Here is a 15,330-nt window from a genome sequence, read left to right as displayed (position 1 = left end):
AAAAGACACTCGCCCGAACAGGGACTTGAACCCTGTACCCTCAGATTAAAAGTCTGATGCTCTACCGACTGAGCTATCCAGGCTCTTCTGTGATAGGTCGCAAAAATGCAGAAAGTTTGTAATACAAAAAACAATTCATTTCAAATGATGACAACTAGTAGTTACTGTGCAATTACTAAAGTAGGAAAATCTCTCTATCACTAAAAGTATGAACTGAAAAGCTTGACATTTAGTGTCTCTTGATGAAATACATTTAATTTGCCTCTTGGTTGAAGGTGTACATTCTTAAACAGTTTGTGATTTTCCCACTCTGCACTATGTTCCATTTCACAAAAACACACATTGCTTAAAAGACACTCGCCCGAACAGGGACTTGAACCCTGGACCCTCAGATTAAAGTTCTGATGTTTTACCAACTCCAGGCTCTTCTGGAGTCTGTCGCAAACCTACAGAAAGTTCATAATACTAAAACCAAGTAAATTCAAATGGTGACAACTACTGTGCAATTACTAAAGTAGGAAAATCTCTCTATCACTAAAAGTATGATCTGAATAGCTTGACATTTAGTGTCTATTGATGAAATACATTTAATTTGCCTCTTGGTTGAAGGTGTACATTCTTAAACAGTTTGTGATTTTCCCACTCTGCAATATGTTCCATTTCACAAAATGATACGTTGCTTAAAAGACACTTGCCCGAACAGGGACTTGAACCCTGTACCCTCAGATTAAAAGTCTGATGCTCTACTGACTGAGCTATCCAGGTTCTTCTGTGATAGGTCGCAAAAATGCAGAAAGTTCGTAATACAAAAAACAAGTCATTTCAAATGATGACAACTAGTAGTTACTGTGCAATTACTAAAGTAGGAAAATCTCTCTATCACTAAAAGTATGAACTGAAAAGCTTGACATTTAGTGTCTCTTGATGAAATACATTTAATTTGCCTCTTGGTTGAAGGTGTACATTCTTAAACAGTTTGTGATTTTCCCACTCTGCACTATGTTCCATTTCACAAAAACACACATTGCTTAAAAGATTAAAGTTCTGATGTTTTACCAACTCCAGGCTCTTCTGGAGTCTGTCGAAAACCTATAGAAAGTTCATAATACTAAAACCAAGTAAATTCAAATGGTGACAACTACTGTGCAATTACTAAAGTAGGAAAAATCTCTCTATCACTAAAAGTATGATCTGAATAGCTTGACATTTAGTGTCTATTGATGAAATACATTTAATTTGCCTCTTGGTTGAAGGTGTACATTCTTAAACAGTTTGTGATTTTCCCACTCTGCACTATGTTCCATTTCACAAAAACACACATTGCTTAAAAGACACTCGCCCGAACAGGGACTTGAACCCTGGACCCTCAGATTAAAGTTCTGATGTTTTACCGACTCCAGGCTTTTCTGGAGTCTGTCGCAGACCTATAGAAAGTTCATAATACTAAAACCAAGTAAATTCAAATGGTGACAACTACTGTGCAATTACTAAAGTAGGAAAATCTCTCTATCACTAAAAGTATGATCTGAATAGCTTGACATTTAGTGTCTATTGATGAAATACATTTAATTTGCCTCTTGGTTGAAGGTGTACATTCTTAAACAGTTTGAGATTTTCCCACTCTGCAATATGTTCCATTTCACAAAATGATACGTTGCTTAAAAGACACTCGCCCGAACAGGGACTTGACCCCTGGTCCCTCAGATTAAAAGTCTGATGCTCTACCGACTGAGCTATCCAGGCTCTTCTGTGATGGGTCGCAAAAATGCAGAAAGTTCGTAATACAAAAAACAAGTCATTTCAAATGATGACAACTAGTAGTTACTGTGCAATTACTAAAGTAGGAAAATCTCTCTATCACTAAAAGTATGAACTGAAAAGCTTGACATTTAGTGTCTCTTGATGAAATACATTTAATTTGCCTCTTGGTTGAAGGTGTACATTCTTAAACAGTTTGTGATTTTCCCACTCTGCACTATGTTCCATTTCACAAAAACACACATTGCTTAAAAGACACTCGCCCGAACAGGGACTTGAACCCTGGACCCTCAGATTAAAGTTCTGATGTTTTACCGACTCCAGGCTCTTCTGGAGTCTGTCGCAGACCTATAGAAAGTTCATAATACTAAAACCAAGTAAATTCAAATGGTGACAACTACTGTGCAATTACTAAAGTAGGAAAATCTCTCTATCACTAAAAGTATGATCTGAATAGCTTGACATTTAGTGTCTATTGATGAAATACATTTAATTTGCCTCTTGGTTGAAGGTGTACATTCTTAAACAGTTTGTGATTTTCCCACTCTGCAATATGTTCCATTTCACAAAATGATACGTTGCTTAAAAGACACTCGCCCAAACAGGGACTTGAACCCTGTACCCTCAGATTAAAAGTCTGATGCTCTACCGACTGAGCTATCCAGGCTCTTCTGTGATAGGTCGCAAAAATGCAGAAAGTTTGTAATACAAAAAATAATTCATATCAAATGATGACAACTACTAGTTACTGTGCAATTACTAAAGTTGGAAAATCTCTCTATCACTAAAAGTATGAACTGAAAAGCTTGACATTTAGTGTCTCTTGATGAAATACATTTAATTTGCCTCTTGGTTGAAGGTGTACATTGTTAAACAGTTTGTGATTTTCCCACTCTGCACTATGTTCCATTTCACAAAAACACACATTGCTTAAAAGACACTCGCCCGAACAGGGACTTGAACCCTGGACCCTCAGATTAAAGTTCTGATGTTTTACCGACTCCAGGCTTTTCTGGAGTCTGTCGCAGACCTATAGAAAGTTCATAATACTAAAACCAAGTAAATTCAAATGGTGACAACTACTGTGCAATTACTAAAGTAGGAAAATCTCTCTATCACTAAAAGTATGATCTGAATAGCTTGACATTTAGTGTCTATTGATGAAATACATTTAATTTGCCTCTTGGTTGAAGGTGTACATTCTTAAACAGTTTGTGATTTTCCCACTCTGCAATATGTTCCATTTCACAAAATGATACGTTGCTTAAAAGACACTCGCCCGAGCAGGGACTTGAACCCTGTTCCCTCAGATTAAAAGTCTGATGCTCTACCGACTGAGCTATCCAGGCTCTTCTGTGATAGGTCGCAAAAATGCAGAAAGTTCGTAATACAAAAAACAAGTCATTTCAAATGATGACAACTAGTAGTTACTGTGCAATTACTAAAGTAGGAAAATCTCTCTATCACTAAAAGTATGAACTGAAAAGCTTGACATTTAGTGTCTCTTGATGAAATACATTTAATTTGCCTCTTGGTTGAAGGTGTACATTCTTAAACAGTTTGTGATTTTCCCACTCTGCACTATGTTCCATTTCACAAAAACACACATTGCTTAAAAGACACTCGCCCGAACAGGGACTAGAACCCTGGACCCTCAGATTAAAGTTCTGATGATTTACCAACTCCAGGCTCTTCTGGAGTCTGTCGAAAACCTATAGAAAGTTCATAATACTAAAACCAAGTAAATTCAAATGGTGACAACTACTGTGCAATTACTAAAGTAGGAAAATCTCTCTATCACTAAAAGTATGATCTGAATAGCTTGACATTTAGTGTCTATTGATGAAATACATTTAATTTGCCTCTTGGTTGAAGGTGTACATTCTTAAACAGTTTGTGATTTTCCCACTCTGCAATATGTTCCATTTCACAAAATGATACGTTGCTTAAAAGACACTCGCCCGAACAGGGACTTGAACCCTGTACCCTCAGATTAAAAGTCTGATGATCTACCGACTGAGCTATCCAGGCTCTTCTGTGATAGGTCGCAAAAATGCAGAAAGTTCGTAATACAAAAAACAAGTCATATCAAATGATGACAACTACTAGTTACTGTGCAATTACTAAAGTTGGAAAATCTCTCTATCACTAAAAGTATGAACTGACAAGCTTGACATTTAGTGTCTCTTGATGAAATACATTTAATTTGCCTCTTTGTTGAAGGTGTACATTCTTAAACACTCTGCACTATGTTCCATTTCACAAATACTACACATTGCTTAAAAGACACTCGCCCGAACAGGGACTTGAACCCTGGACCCTCAGATTAAAAGTCTGATGCTCTACCGACTGAGCTATCCAGGCTCTTCTGTGATAGGTCGCAAAAATGCAGAAAGTTCGTAATACAAAAAACAAGTCATATCAAATGATGACAACTACTAGTTACTGTGCAATTACTAAAGTTGAAAAATCTCTCTATCACTAAAAGTATTATCTGAATAGCTTGACATTTAGTGTCTATTGATGAAATACATTTAATTTGCCTCTTGGTTGAAGGTGTACATTCTTCAACAGTTTGTGATTTTCCCACTCTGCACTATGTTCCATTTCACAAAAACGACACATTGCTTAAAAGACACTCGCCCGAACAGGGACTTGAACCCTGGACCCTCAGATTAAAGTTCTGATGTTTTACCGACTCCAGGCTCTTCTGGAGTTTGTCGCAAACCTATAGAAAGTTCGTAATACTAAAACCAAGTAAATTCAAATGGTGACAACTACTGTGCAATTACTAAAGTAGGAAAATCTCTCTATCACTAAAAGTATGATATGAATAGCTTGACATTTAGTGTCTATTGGTGAAATACATTTAATTTGCCTCTTGGTTGAAGGTGTACATTCTTAAACAGTTTGTGATTTTCCCACTCTGCACTATGTTCCATTTCACAAAAACGACACATTGCTTAAAAAACACTCACCCGAAGAGGGACTTGAACCCTGGACCCTCAGATTAAAAGTCTGAGTCTGATGCTCTACCGACTGAGCTATCCAGGCTCTTCTGTGATAGGTCGCAAAAATGCAGAAAGTTCGTAATACAAAAAACAAGTCATATGAAATGATGACAACTACTAGTTACTGTGCAATTACTAAAGTTGGAAAATCTCTCTATCACTAAAAGTATTATCTGAATAGCTTGACATTTAGTGTCTATTTATGAAATACATTTAATTTGCCTCTTGGTTGAAGGTGTACATTCTTAAACAGTTTGTGATTTTCCCACTCTGCACTATGTTCCATTTCACAAAAACGACACATTGCTTAAAAGACACTCGCCCGAACAGGGACTTGAACCCTGGACCCTCAGATTAAAGTTCTGATGTTTTACCGACTCCAGGCTCTTCTGGAGTTTGTCGCAAACCTATAGAAAGTTCGTAATACTAAAACCAAGTAAATTCAAATGGTGACAACTACTGTGCAATTACTAAAATAGGAAAATCTCTCTATCACTAAAAGTATGATATGAATAGCTTGACATTTAGTGTCTATTGGTGAAATACATTTAATTTGCCTCTTGGTTGAAGGTGTACATTCTTAAACAGTTTGTGATTTTCCCACTCTGCACTATGTTCCATTTCACAAAATGACACATTGCTTAAAAGACTCTCGCCCGAACAGACCCTTGAACCCTGGACCCTCAAATTAAAAGTCTGATGCTCTACCGACTGAGCTATCCAGGCTCTTCTGTGATAGGTCGCAAAAATGCAGAAAGTTCGTAATACAAAAAACAAGTCATTTCAAATGATGACAACTACTACTTACTGTGCAATTACTAAAGTAGGAAAATCTCTCTATCACTAAAAGTATGAACTGAAAAGCTTGACATTTAGTGTCTCTTGATGAAATACATTTAATTTGCCTCTTGGTTGAAGGTGTACATTCTTAAACAGTTTGTGATTTTCCCACTCTGAACTATGTTCCATTTCACAAAAATGACACATTGCTTAAAAGACACTCGCCCGAACAGGAACTTGAACCCTTGACCCTCAGATTAAAGTTCTGATGTTTTACCGACTCAAGGCTCTTCTGGAGTCTGTCGCAAACCTATAGAAAGTTTGTAATACTAAAACAAGTAAATTCAAATGGTAACAACTACTGTGCAATTACTAAAGTAGGAAAGTCTCTCTATCACTAAAAGTATGATATGAATAGCTTGACATTTAGTGTCTATTGATGAAATACATTTAATTTGCCTCTTGGTTGAAGGTGTACATTCTTAAACAGATTGTGATTTTCCCACTCTGCACTATGTTCCATTTCACAAAATGACACATTGCTTAAAAGACAATCGCCCGAACAGGGACTTGAACCCTGGACCCTCAGATTAAAAGTCTGATGCTCTACCGACTGAGCTATCCAGGCTCAGCTGTAATAGGTCGCAAAAATGCAGAAAGTTCGTAATACAAAAAACAAGTCATATCAAATGATGACAACTACTAGTTACTGTGCAATTACTAAAGTTGGAAAATCTCTCTATCACTAAAAGTATGAACTGAAAAGCTTGACATTTAGTGTCTCTTGATGAAATACATTTAATTTGCCTCTTGGTTGAAGGTGTACATTCTTAAACAGTTTGTGATTTTCCCACTCTGAACTATGTTCCATTTCACAAAAATGACACATTGCTTAAAAGACACTCGCCCGAACAGGAACTTGAACCCTTGACCCTCAGATTAAAGTTCTGATGTTTTACCGACTCAAGGCTCTTCTGGAGTCTGTCGCAAACCTATAGAAAGTTCGTAATACTAAAACAAGTAAATTCAAATGGTAACAACTACTGTGCAATTACTAAAGTAGGAAAGTCTCTCTATCACTAAAAGTATGATATGAATAGCTTGACATTTAGTGTCTATTGATGAAATACATTTAATTTGCCTCTTGGTTGAAGGTGTACATTCTTAAACAGATTGTGATTTTCCCACTCTGCACTATGTTCCATTTCACAAAATGACACATTGCTTAAAAGACAATCGCCCGAACAGGGACTTGAACCCTGGACCCTCAGATTAAAAGTCTGATGCTCTACCGACTGAGCTATCCAGGCTCAGCTGTAATAGGTCGCAAAAATGCAGAAAGTTCGTAATACAAAAAACAAGTCATATCAAATGATGACAACTACTAGTTACTGTGCAATTACTAAAGTTGGAAAATCTCTCTATCACTAAAAGTATGAACTGAAAAGCTTGACATTTAGTGTCTCTTGATGAAATACATTTAATTTGCATCTTGGTTGAAGGTGTACATTCTTAAACACTCTGCACTATGTTCCATTTCACAAATACTACACATTGCTTAAAAGACACTCGCCCGAACAGGGACTTGAACCCTGGACCCTCAGATTAAAAGTCTGATGCTCTACCGACTGAGCTATCCATGCTCTTCTGTGATAGGTCGCAAAAATGCAGAAAGTTCGTAATACAAAAAACAAGTCATATCAAATGATGACAACTACTAGTTACTGTGCAATTACTAAAGTTGAAAAATCTCTCTATCACTAAAAGTATTATCTGAATAGCTTGACATTTAGTGTCTATTGATGAAATACATTTAATTTGCCTCTTGGTTGAAGGTGTACATTCTTAAACAGTTTGTGATTTTCCCACTCTGCACTATGTTCCATTTCACAAAAACGACACATTGCTTAAAAGACACTCGCCCGAACAGGGACTTGAACCCTGGACCCTCAGATTAAAGTTCTGATGTTTTACCGACTCCAGGCTCTTCTGGAGTTTGTCGCAAACCTATAGAAAGTTCGTAATACTAAAACCAAGTAAATTCAAATGGTGACAACTACTGTGCAATTACTAAAGTAGGAAAATCTCTCTATCACTAAAAGTATGATATGAATAGCTTGACATTTAGTGTCTATTGGTGAAATACATTTAATTTGCCTCTTGGTTGAAGGTGTACATTCTTAAACAGTTTGTGATTTTCCCACTCTGCACTATGTTCCATTTCACAAAAATGACACATTGCTTAAAAAATACTCACCCGAACAGGGACTTGAACCCTGGACCCTCAGATTAAAAGTCTGAGTCTGATGCTCTACCGACTGAGCTATCCAGGCTCTTCTGTGATAGGTCGCAAAAATGCAGAAAGTTCGTAATACAAAAAACAAGTCATATGAAATGATGACAACTACTAGTTACTGTGCAATTACTAAAGTTGGAAAATCTCTCTATCACTAAAAGTATTATCTGAATAGCTTGACATTTAGTGTCTATTTATGAAATACATTTAATTTGCCTCTTGGTTGAAGGTGTACATTCTTAAACAGTTTGTGATTTTCCCACTCTGCACTATGTTCCATTTCACAAAAACGACACATTGCTTAAAAGACACTCGCCCGAACAGGGACTTGAACCGTGGACCCTCAGATTAAAGTTCTGATGTTTTACCGACTCCAGGCTCTTCTGGAGTTTGTCGCAAACCTATAGAAAGTTCGTAATACTAAAACCAAGTAAATTCAAATGGTGACAACTACTGTGCAATTACTAAAGTAGGAAAATCTCTCTATCACTAAAAGTATGATATGAATAGCTTGACATTTAGTGTCTATTGGTGAAATACATTTAATTTGCCTCTTGGTTGAAGGTGTACATTCTTAAACAGTTTGTGATTTTCCCACTCTGCACTATGTTCCATTTCACAAAATGACACATTGCTTAAAAGACACTCGCCCGAACAGACCCTTGAACCCTGGACCCTCAGATTAAAAGTCAGATGCTCTACCGACTGAGCTATCCAGGCTCTTCTGTGATAGGTCGCAAAAATGCAGAAAGTTCGTAATACAAAAAACAAGTCATTTCAAATGATGACAACTACTAGTTACTGTGCAATTACTAAAGTAGGAAAATCTCTCTATCACTAAAAGTATGAACTGAAAAGCTTGACATTTAGTGTCTCTTGATGAAATACATTTAATTTGCCTCTTGGTTGAAGGTGTACATTCTTAAACAGTTTGTGATTTTCCCACTCTGAACTATGTTCCATTTCACAAAAATGACACATTGCTTAAAAGACACTCGCCCGAACAGGAACTTGAACCCTTGACCCTCAGATTAAAGTTCTGATGTTTTACCGACTCCAGGCTCTTCTGGAGTCTGTCGCAAACCTATAGAAAGTTCGTAATACTAAAACAAGTAAATTCAAATGGTAACAACTACTGTGCAATTACTAAAGTAGGAAAGTCTCTCTATCACTAAAAGTATGATATGAATAGCTTGACATTTAGTGTCTATTGATGAAATACATTTAATTTGCCTCTTGGTTGAAGGTGTACATTCTTAAACAGTTTGTGATTTTCCCACTCTGCACTATGTTCCATTTCACAAAATGACACATTGCTTAAAAGACAATCGCCCGAACAGGGACATGAACCCTGGACCCTCAGATTAAAAGTCTGATGCTCTACCGACTGAGCTATCCAGGCTCAGCTGTGATAGGTCGCAAAAATGCAGAAAGTTCGTAATACAAAAAACAAGTCATATCAAATGATGACAACTACTAGTTACTGTGCAATTACTAAAGTTGGAAAATCTCTCTATCACTAAAAGTATGAACTGAAAAGCTTGACATTTAGTGTCTCTTGATGAAATACATTTAATTTGCATCTTGGTTGAAGGTGTACATTCTTAAACACTCTGCACTATGTTCCATTTCACAAATACTACACATTGCTTAAAAGACACTCGCCCGAACAGGGACTTGAACCCTGGACCCTCAGATTAAAAGTCTGATGCTCTACCGACTGAGCTATCCATGCTCTTCTGTGATAGGTCGCAAAAATGCAGAAAGTTCGTAATACAAAAAACAAGTCATATGAAATGATGACAACTACTAGTTACTGTGCAATTACTAAAGTTGGAAAATCTCTCTATCACTAAAAGTATTATCTGAATAGCTTGACATTTAGTGTCTATTTATGAAATACATTTAATTTGCCTCTTGGTTGAAGGTGTACATTCTTAAACAGTTTGTGATTTTCCCACTCTGCACTATGTTCCATTTCACAAAAACGACACATTGCTTAAAAGACACTCGCCCGAACAGGGACTTGAACCGTGGACCCTCAGATTAAAGTTCTGATGTTTTACCGACTCCAGGCTCTTCTGGAGTTTGTCGCAAACCTATAGAAAGTTCGTAATACTAAAACCAAGTAAATTCAAATGGTGACAACTACTGTGCAATTACTAAAGTAGGAAAATCTCTCTATCACTAAAAGTATGATATGAATAGCTTGACATTTAGTGTCTATTGGTGAAATACATTTAATTTGCCTCTTGGTTGAAGGTGTACATTCTTAAACAGTTTGTGATTTTCCCACTCTGCACTATGTTCCATTTCACAAAATGACACATTGCTTAAAAGACACTCGCCCGAACAGACCCTTGAACCCTGGACCCTCAGATTAAAAGTCAGATGCTCTACCGACTGAGCTATCCAGGCTCTTCTGTGATAGGTCGCAAAAATGCAGAAAGTTCGTAATACAAAAAACAAGTCATTTCAAATGATGACAACTACTAGTTACTGTGCAATTACTAAAGTAGGAAAATCTCTCTATCACTAAAAGTATGAACTGAAAAGCTTGACATTTAGTGTCTCTTGATGAAATACATTTAATTTGCCTCTTGGTTGAAGGTGTACATTCTTAAACAGTTTGTGATTTTCCCACTCTGAACTATGTTCCATTTCACAAAAATGACACATTGCTTAAAAGACACTCGCCCGAACAGGAACTTGAACCCTTGACCCTCAGATTAAAGTTCTGATGTTTTACCGACTCCAGGCTCTTCTGGAGTCTGTCGCAAACCTATAGAAAGTTCATAATACTAAAACCAAGTAAATTCAAATGGTGACAACTACTGTGCAATTACTAAAGTAGGAAAATCTCTCTATCACTAAAAGTATGATCTGAATAGCTTGACATTTAGTGTCTATTGATGAAATACATTTAATTTGCCTCTTGGTTGAAGGTGTACATTCTTAAACAGTTTGTGATTTTCCCACTCTGGAATATGTTCCATTTCACAAAATGATACGTTGCTTAAAAGACACTCGCCGGAACAGGGACTTGAACCCTGTACCCTCAGATTAAAAGTCTGATGCTCTACCGACTGAGCTATCCAGGCTCTTCTGTGATAGGTCGCAAAAATGCAGAAAGTTCGTAATACAAAAAACAAGTCATATGAAATGATGACAACTACTAGTTACTGTGCAATTACTAAAGTTGGAAAATCTCTCTATCACTAAAAGTATTATCTGAATAGCTTGACATTTAGTGTCTATTTATGAAATACATTTAATTTGCCTCTTGGTTGAAGATGTATATTCTTAAACAGTTTGTGATTTTCCCACTCTGCACTATGTTCCATTTCACAAAAATGACACATTGCTTAAAAGACACTCGCCCGAACAGGGACTTGAACCCTGGACCCTCAGATTAAAGTTCTGATGTTTTACCGACTCCAGGCTCTTCTGGAGTTTGTCGCAAACCTATAGAAAGTTCGTAATACTAAAACCAAGTAAATTCAAATGGTGACAACTACTGTGCAATTACTAAAGTAGGAAAATCTCTCTATCACTAAAAGTATGATATGAATAGCTTGACATTTAGTGTCTATTGGTGAAATACATTTAATTTGCCTCTTGGTTGAAGGTGTACATTCTTAAACAGTTTGTGATTTTCCCACTCTGCACTATGTTCCATTTCACAAAATGACACATTGCTTAAAAGACACTCGCCCGAACAGACCCTTGAACCCTGGACCCTCAGATTAAAAGTCAGATGCTCTACCGACTGAGCTATCCAGGCTCTTCTGTGATAGGTCGCAAAAATGCAGAAAGTTCGTAATACAAAAAACAAGTCATTTCAAATGATGACAACTACTAGTTACTGTGCAATTACTAAAGTAGGAAAATCTCTCTATCACTAAAAGTATGAACTGAAAAGCTTGACATTTAGTGTCTCTTGATGAAATACATTTAATTTGCCTCTTGGTTGAAGGTGTACATTCTTAAACAGTTTGTGATTTTCCCACTCTGAACTATGTTCCATTTCACAAAAATGACACATTGCTTAAAAGACACTCGCCCGAACAGGAACTTGAACCCTTGACCCTCAGATTAAAGTTCTGATGTTTTACCGACTCCAGGCTCTTCTGGAGTCTGTCGCAAACCTATAGAAAGTTCGTAATACTAAAACAAGTAAATTCAAATGGTAACAACTACTGTGCAATTACTAAAGTAGGAAAGTCTCTCTATCACTAAAAGTATGATATGAATAGCTTGACATTTAGTGTCTATTGATGAAATACATTTAATTTGCCTCTTGGTTGAAGGTGTACATTCTTAAACAGTTTGTGATTTTCCCACTCTGCACTATGTTCCATTTCACAAAATGACACATTGCTTAAAAGACAATCGCCCAAACAGGGACTTGAACCCTGGACCCTCAGATTAAAAGTCTGATGCTCTACCGACTGAGCTATCCAGGCTCATCTGTGATAGGTCGCAAAAATGCAGAAAGTTCGTAATACAAAAAACAAGTCATTTCAAATGATGACAACTAGTAGTTACTGTGCAATTACTAAAGTAGGAAAATCTCTCTATCACTAAAAGTATGAACTGAAAAGCTTGACATTTAGTGTCTCTTGATGAAATACATTTAATTTGCCTCTTGGTTGAAGGTGTACATTCTTAAACAGTTTGTGATTTTCCCACTCTGCACTATGTTCCATTTCACAAAAACACACATTGCTTAAAAGACACTCGCCCGAACAGGGACTTGAACCCTGGACCCTCAGATTAAAGTTCTGATGTTTTACCAACTCCAGGCTCTTCTGGAGTCTGTCGCAAACCTATAGAAAGTTCATAATACTAAAACCAAGTAAATTCAAATGGTGACAACTACTGTGCAATTACTAAAGTAGGAAAATCTCTCTATCACTAAAAGTATGATCTGAATAGCTTGACATTTAGTGTCTATTGATGAAATACATTTAATTTGCCTCTTGGTTGAAGGTGTACATTCTTAAACAGTTTGTGATTTTCCCACTCTGCAATATGTTCCATTTCACAAAATGATACGTTGCTTAAAAGACACTCGCCCGAACAGGGACTTGAACCCTGTACCCTCAGATTAAAAGTCAGATGCTCTACCGACTGAGCTATCCAGGCTCTTCTGTGATAGGTCGCAAAAATGCAGAAAGTTCGTAATACAAAAAACAAGTCATTTCAAATGATGACAACTAGTAGTTACTGTGCAATTACTAAAGTAGGAAAATCTCTCTATCACTAAAAGTATGAACTGAAAAGCTTGACATTTAGTGTCTCTTGATGAAATACATTTAATTTGCCTCTTGGTTGAAGGTGTACATTCTTAAACAGTTTGTGATTTTCCCACTCTGCACTATGTTCCATTTCACAAAAACACACATTGCTTAAAAGACACTCGCCCGAACAGGGACTTGAACCCTGGACCCTCAGATTAAAGTTCTGATGTTTTACCAACTCCAGGCTCTTCTGGAGTCTGTCGCAAACCTATAGAAAGTTCATAATACTAAAACCAAGTAAATTCAAATGGTGACAACTACTGTGCAATTACTAAAGTAGGAAAATCTCTCTATCACTAAAAGTATGATCTGAATAGCTTGACATTTAGTGTCTATTGATGAAATACATTTAATTTGCCTCTTGGTTGAAGGTGTACATTCTTAAACAGTTTGTGATTTTCCCACTCTGCAATATGTTCCATTTCACAAAATGATACGTTGCTTAAAAGACACTCGCCCGAACAGGGACTTGAACCCTGTACCCTCAGATTAAAAGTCTGATGCTCTACCGACTGAGCTATCCAGGCTCTTCTGTGATAGGTCGCAAAAATGCAGAAAGTTCGTAATACAAAAAACAAGTCATATGAAATGATGACAACTACTAGTTACTGTGCAATTACTAAAGTTGGAAAATCTCTCTATCACTAAAAGTATTATCTGAATAGCTTGACATTTAGTGTCTATTTATGAAATACATTTAATTTGCCTCTTGGTTGAAGATGTACATTCTTAAACAGTTTGTGATTTTCCCACTCTGCACTATGTTCCATTTCACAAAAACGACACATTGCTTAAAAGACATTCGCCCGAACAGGGACTTGAACCCTGGACCCTCAGATTAAAGTTCTGATGTTTTACCAACTCCAGGCTCTTCTGGAGTTTGTCGCAAACCTATAGAAAGTTCGTAATACTAAAACCAAGTAAATTCAAATGGTGACAACTACTGTGCAATTACTAAAGTAGGAAAATCTCTCTATCACTAAAAGTATGATATGAATAGCTTGACATTTAGTGTCTATTGGTGAAATACATTTAATTTGCCTCTTGGTTGAAGGTGTACATTCTTAAACAGTTTGTGATTTTCCCACTCTGCACTATGTTCCATTTCACAAAATGACACATTGCTTAAAAGACACTCGCCCGAACAGACCCTTGAACCCTGGACCCTCAGATTAAAAGTCAGATGCTCTACCGACTGAGCTATCCAGGCTCTTCTGTGATAGGTCGCAAAAATGCAGAAAGTTCGTAATACAAAAAACAAGTCATTTCAAATGATGACAACTACTAGTTACTGTGCAATTACTAAAGTAGGAAAATCTCTCTATCACTAAAAGTATGAACTGAAAAGCTTGACATTTAGTGTCTCTTGACGAAATACATTTAATTTGCCTCTTGGTTGAAGGTGTACATTCTTAAACAGTTTGTGATTTTCCCACTCTGAACTATGTTCCATTTCACAAAAATGACACATTGCTTAAAAGACACTCGCCCGAACAGGAACTTGAACCCTTGACCCTCAGATTAAAGTTCTGATGTTTTACCGACTCCAGGCTCTTCTGGAGTCTGTCGCAAACCTATAGAAAGTTCGTAATACTAAAACAAGTAAATTCAAATGGTAACAACTACTGTGCAATTACTAAAGTAGGAAAGTCTCTCTATCACTAAAAGTATGATATGAATAGCTTGACATTTAGTGTCTATTGATGAAATACATTTAATTTGCCTCTTGGTTGAAGGTGTACATTCTTAAACAGTTTGTGATTTTCCCACTCTGCACTATGTTCCATTTCACAAAATGACACATTGCTTAAAAGACAATCGCCCGAACAGGGACTTGAACCCTGTACCCTCAGATTAAAAGTCTGATGCTCTACCTACTGAGCTATCCAGGCTCTTCTGTGATAGGTCGCAAAAATGCAGAAAGTTTGTAATACAAAAAACAAGTAATTTCAAATGATGACAACTAGTAGTTACTGTGCAATTACTAAAGTAGGAAAATCTCTCTATCACTAAAAGTATGAACTGAAAAGCTTGACATTTAGTGTCTCTTGATGAAATACATTTAATTTGCCTCTTGGTTGAAGGTGTACATTCTTAAACAGTTTGTGATTTTCCCACTCTGCACTATGTTCCATTTCACAAAAACACACATTGCTTAAAAGACACTCGCCCGAACAGGGAC

The 15,330-nt window shown here is 36.8% G+C and overlaps 13 non-coding genes across 13 annotated transcripts; all 13 read right to left on the bottom strand.

Annotated features, from left to right (window-relative positions):
• Nucleotides 1–10: 10 nt before the first annotated feature.
• On the bottom strand, nt 11–83 carry TRNAK-UUU (transfer RNA lysine (anticodon UUU)). Its single transcript has one exon. It is a non-coding gene; the product is annotated as a tRNA-Lys (tRNA).
• A 1,587-nt stretch (nt 84–1,670) lies between these two features.
• On the bottom strand, nt 1,671–1,743 carry TRNAK-UUU (transfer RNA lysine (anticodon UUU)). The gene has a single exon. It is a non-coding gene; the product is annotated as a tRNA-Lys (tRNA).
• A 609-nt stretch (nt 1,744–2,352) lies between these two features.
• Nucleotides 2,353–2,425, bottom strand: TRNAK-UUU (transfer RNA lysine (anticodon UUU)). The gene has a single exon. It is a non-coding gene; the product is annotated as a tRNA-Lys (tRNA).
• A 1,624-nt stretch (nt 2,426–4,049) lies between these two features.
• Nucleotides 4,050–4,122, bottom strand: TRNAK-UUU (transfer RNA lysine (anticodon UUU)). Its single transcript has one exon. It is a non-coding gene; the product is annotated as a tRNA-Lys (tRNA).
• A 611-nt stretch (nt 4,123–4,733) lies between these two features.
• TRNAL-CAG (transfer RNA leucine (anticodon CAG)) lies at nt 4,734–4,812 on the bottom strand. The gene is given in 2 exon segments: nt 4,734–4,769; nt 4,776–4,812. It is a non-coding gene; the product is annotated as a tRNA-Leu (tRNA).
• A 1,292-nt stretch (nt 4,813–6,104) lies between these two features.
• On the bottom strand, nt 6,105–6,177 carry TRNAK-UUU (transfer RNA lysine (anticodon UUU)). The gene has a single exon. It is a non-coding gene; the product is annotated as a tRNA-Lys (tRNA).
• Nucleotides 6,178–6,786: 609 nt separating this feature from the next.
• Nucleotides 6,787–6,859, bottom strand: TRNAK-UUU (transfer RNA lysine (anticodon UUU)). Its single transcript has one exon. It is a non-coding gene; the product is annotated as a tRNA-Lys (tRNA).
• Nucleotides 6,860–7,119: 260 nt separating this feature from the next.
• TRNAK-UUU (transfer RNA lysine (anticodon UUU)) lies at nt 7,120–7,192 on the bottom strand. Its single transcript has one exon. It is a non-coding gene; the product is annotated as a tRNA-Lys (tRNA).
• Nucleotides 7,193–7,803: 611 nt separating this feature from the next.
• TRNAL-CAG (transfer RNA leucine (anticodon CAG)) lies at nt 7,804–7,882 on the bottom strand. Its single transcript is given in 2 exon segments — nt 7,804–7,839; nt 7,846–7,882. It is a non-coding gene; the product is annotated as a tRNA-Leu (tRNA).
• Nucleotides 7,883–9,174: 1,292 nt separating this feature from the next.
• Nucleotides 9,175–9,247, bottom strand: TRNAK-UUU (transfer RNA lysine (anticodon UUU)). Its single transcript has one exon. It is a non-coding gene; the product is annotated as a tRNA-Lys (tRNA).
• Nucleotides 9,248–9,507: 260 nt separating this feature from the next.
• On the bottom strand, nt 9,508–9,580 carry TRNAK-UUU (transfer RNA lysine (anticodon UUU)). The gene has a single exon. It is a non-coding gene; the product is annotated as a tRNA-Lys (tRNA).
• A 2,658-nt stretch (nt 9,581–12,238) lies between these two features.
• Nucleotides 12,239–12,311, bottom strand: TRNAK-UUU (transfer RNA lysine (anticodon UUU)). Its single transcript has one exon. It is a non-coding gene; the product is annotated as a tRNA-Lys (tRNA).
• Nucleotides 12,312–13,602: 1,291 nt separating this feature from the next.
• On the bottom strand, nt 13,603–13,675 carry TRNAK-UUU (transfer RNA lysine (anticodon UUU)). The gene has a single exon. It is a non-coding gene; the product is annotated as a tRNA-Lys (tRNA).
• Between the last annotated feature and the right edge of the window lie 1,655 nt (nt 13,676–15,330).

Source organism: Taudactylus pleione, unplaced genomic scaffold (genome assembly GCF_031769625.1).
Source record: "Taudactylus pleione unplaced genomic scaffold, aTauple2 ptg000454l, whole genome shotgun sequence".
NCBI lineage: Eukaryota > Metazoa > Chordata > Amphibia > Anura > Myobatrachidae > Taudactylus > Taudactylus pleione.
The sequence above is the reverse complement of the archived record's forward strand: the minus strand, read 5'-3'. Positions and strand labels throughout refer to the sequence as shown.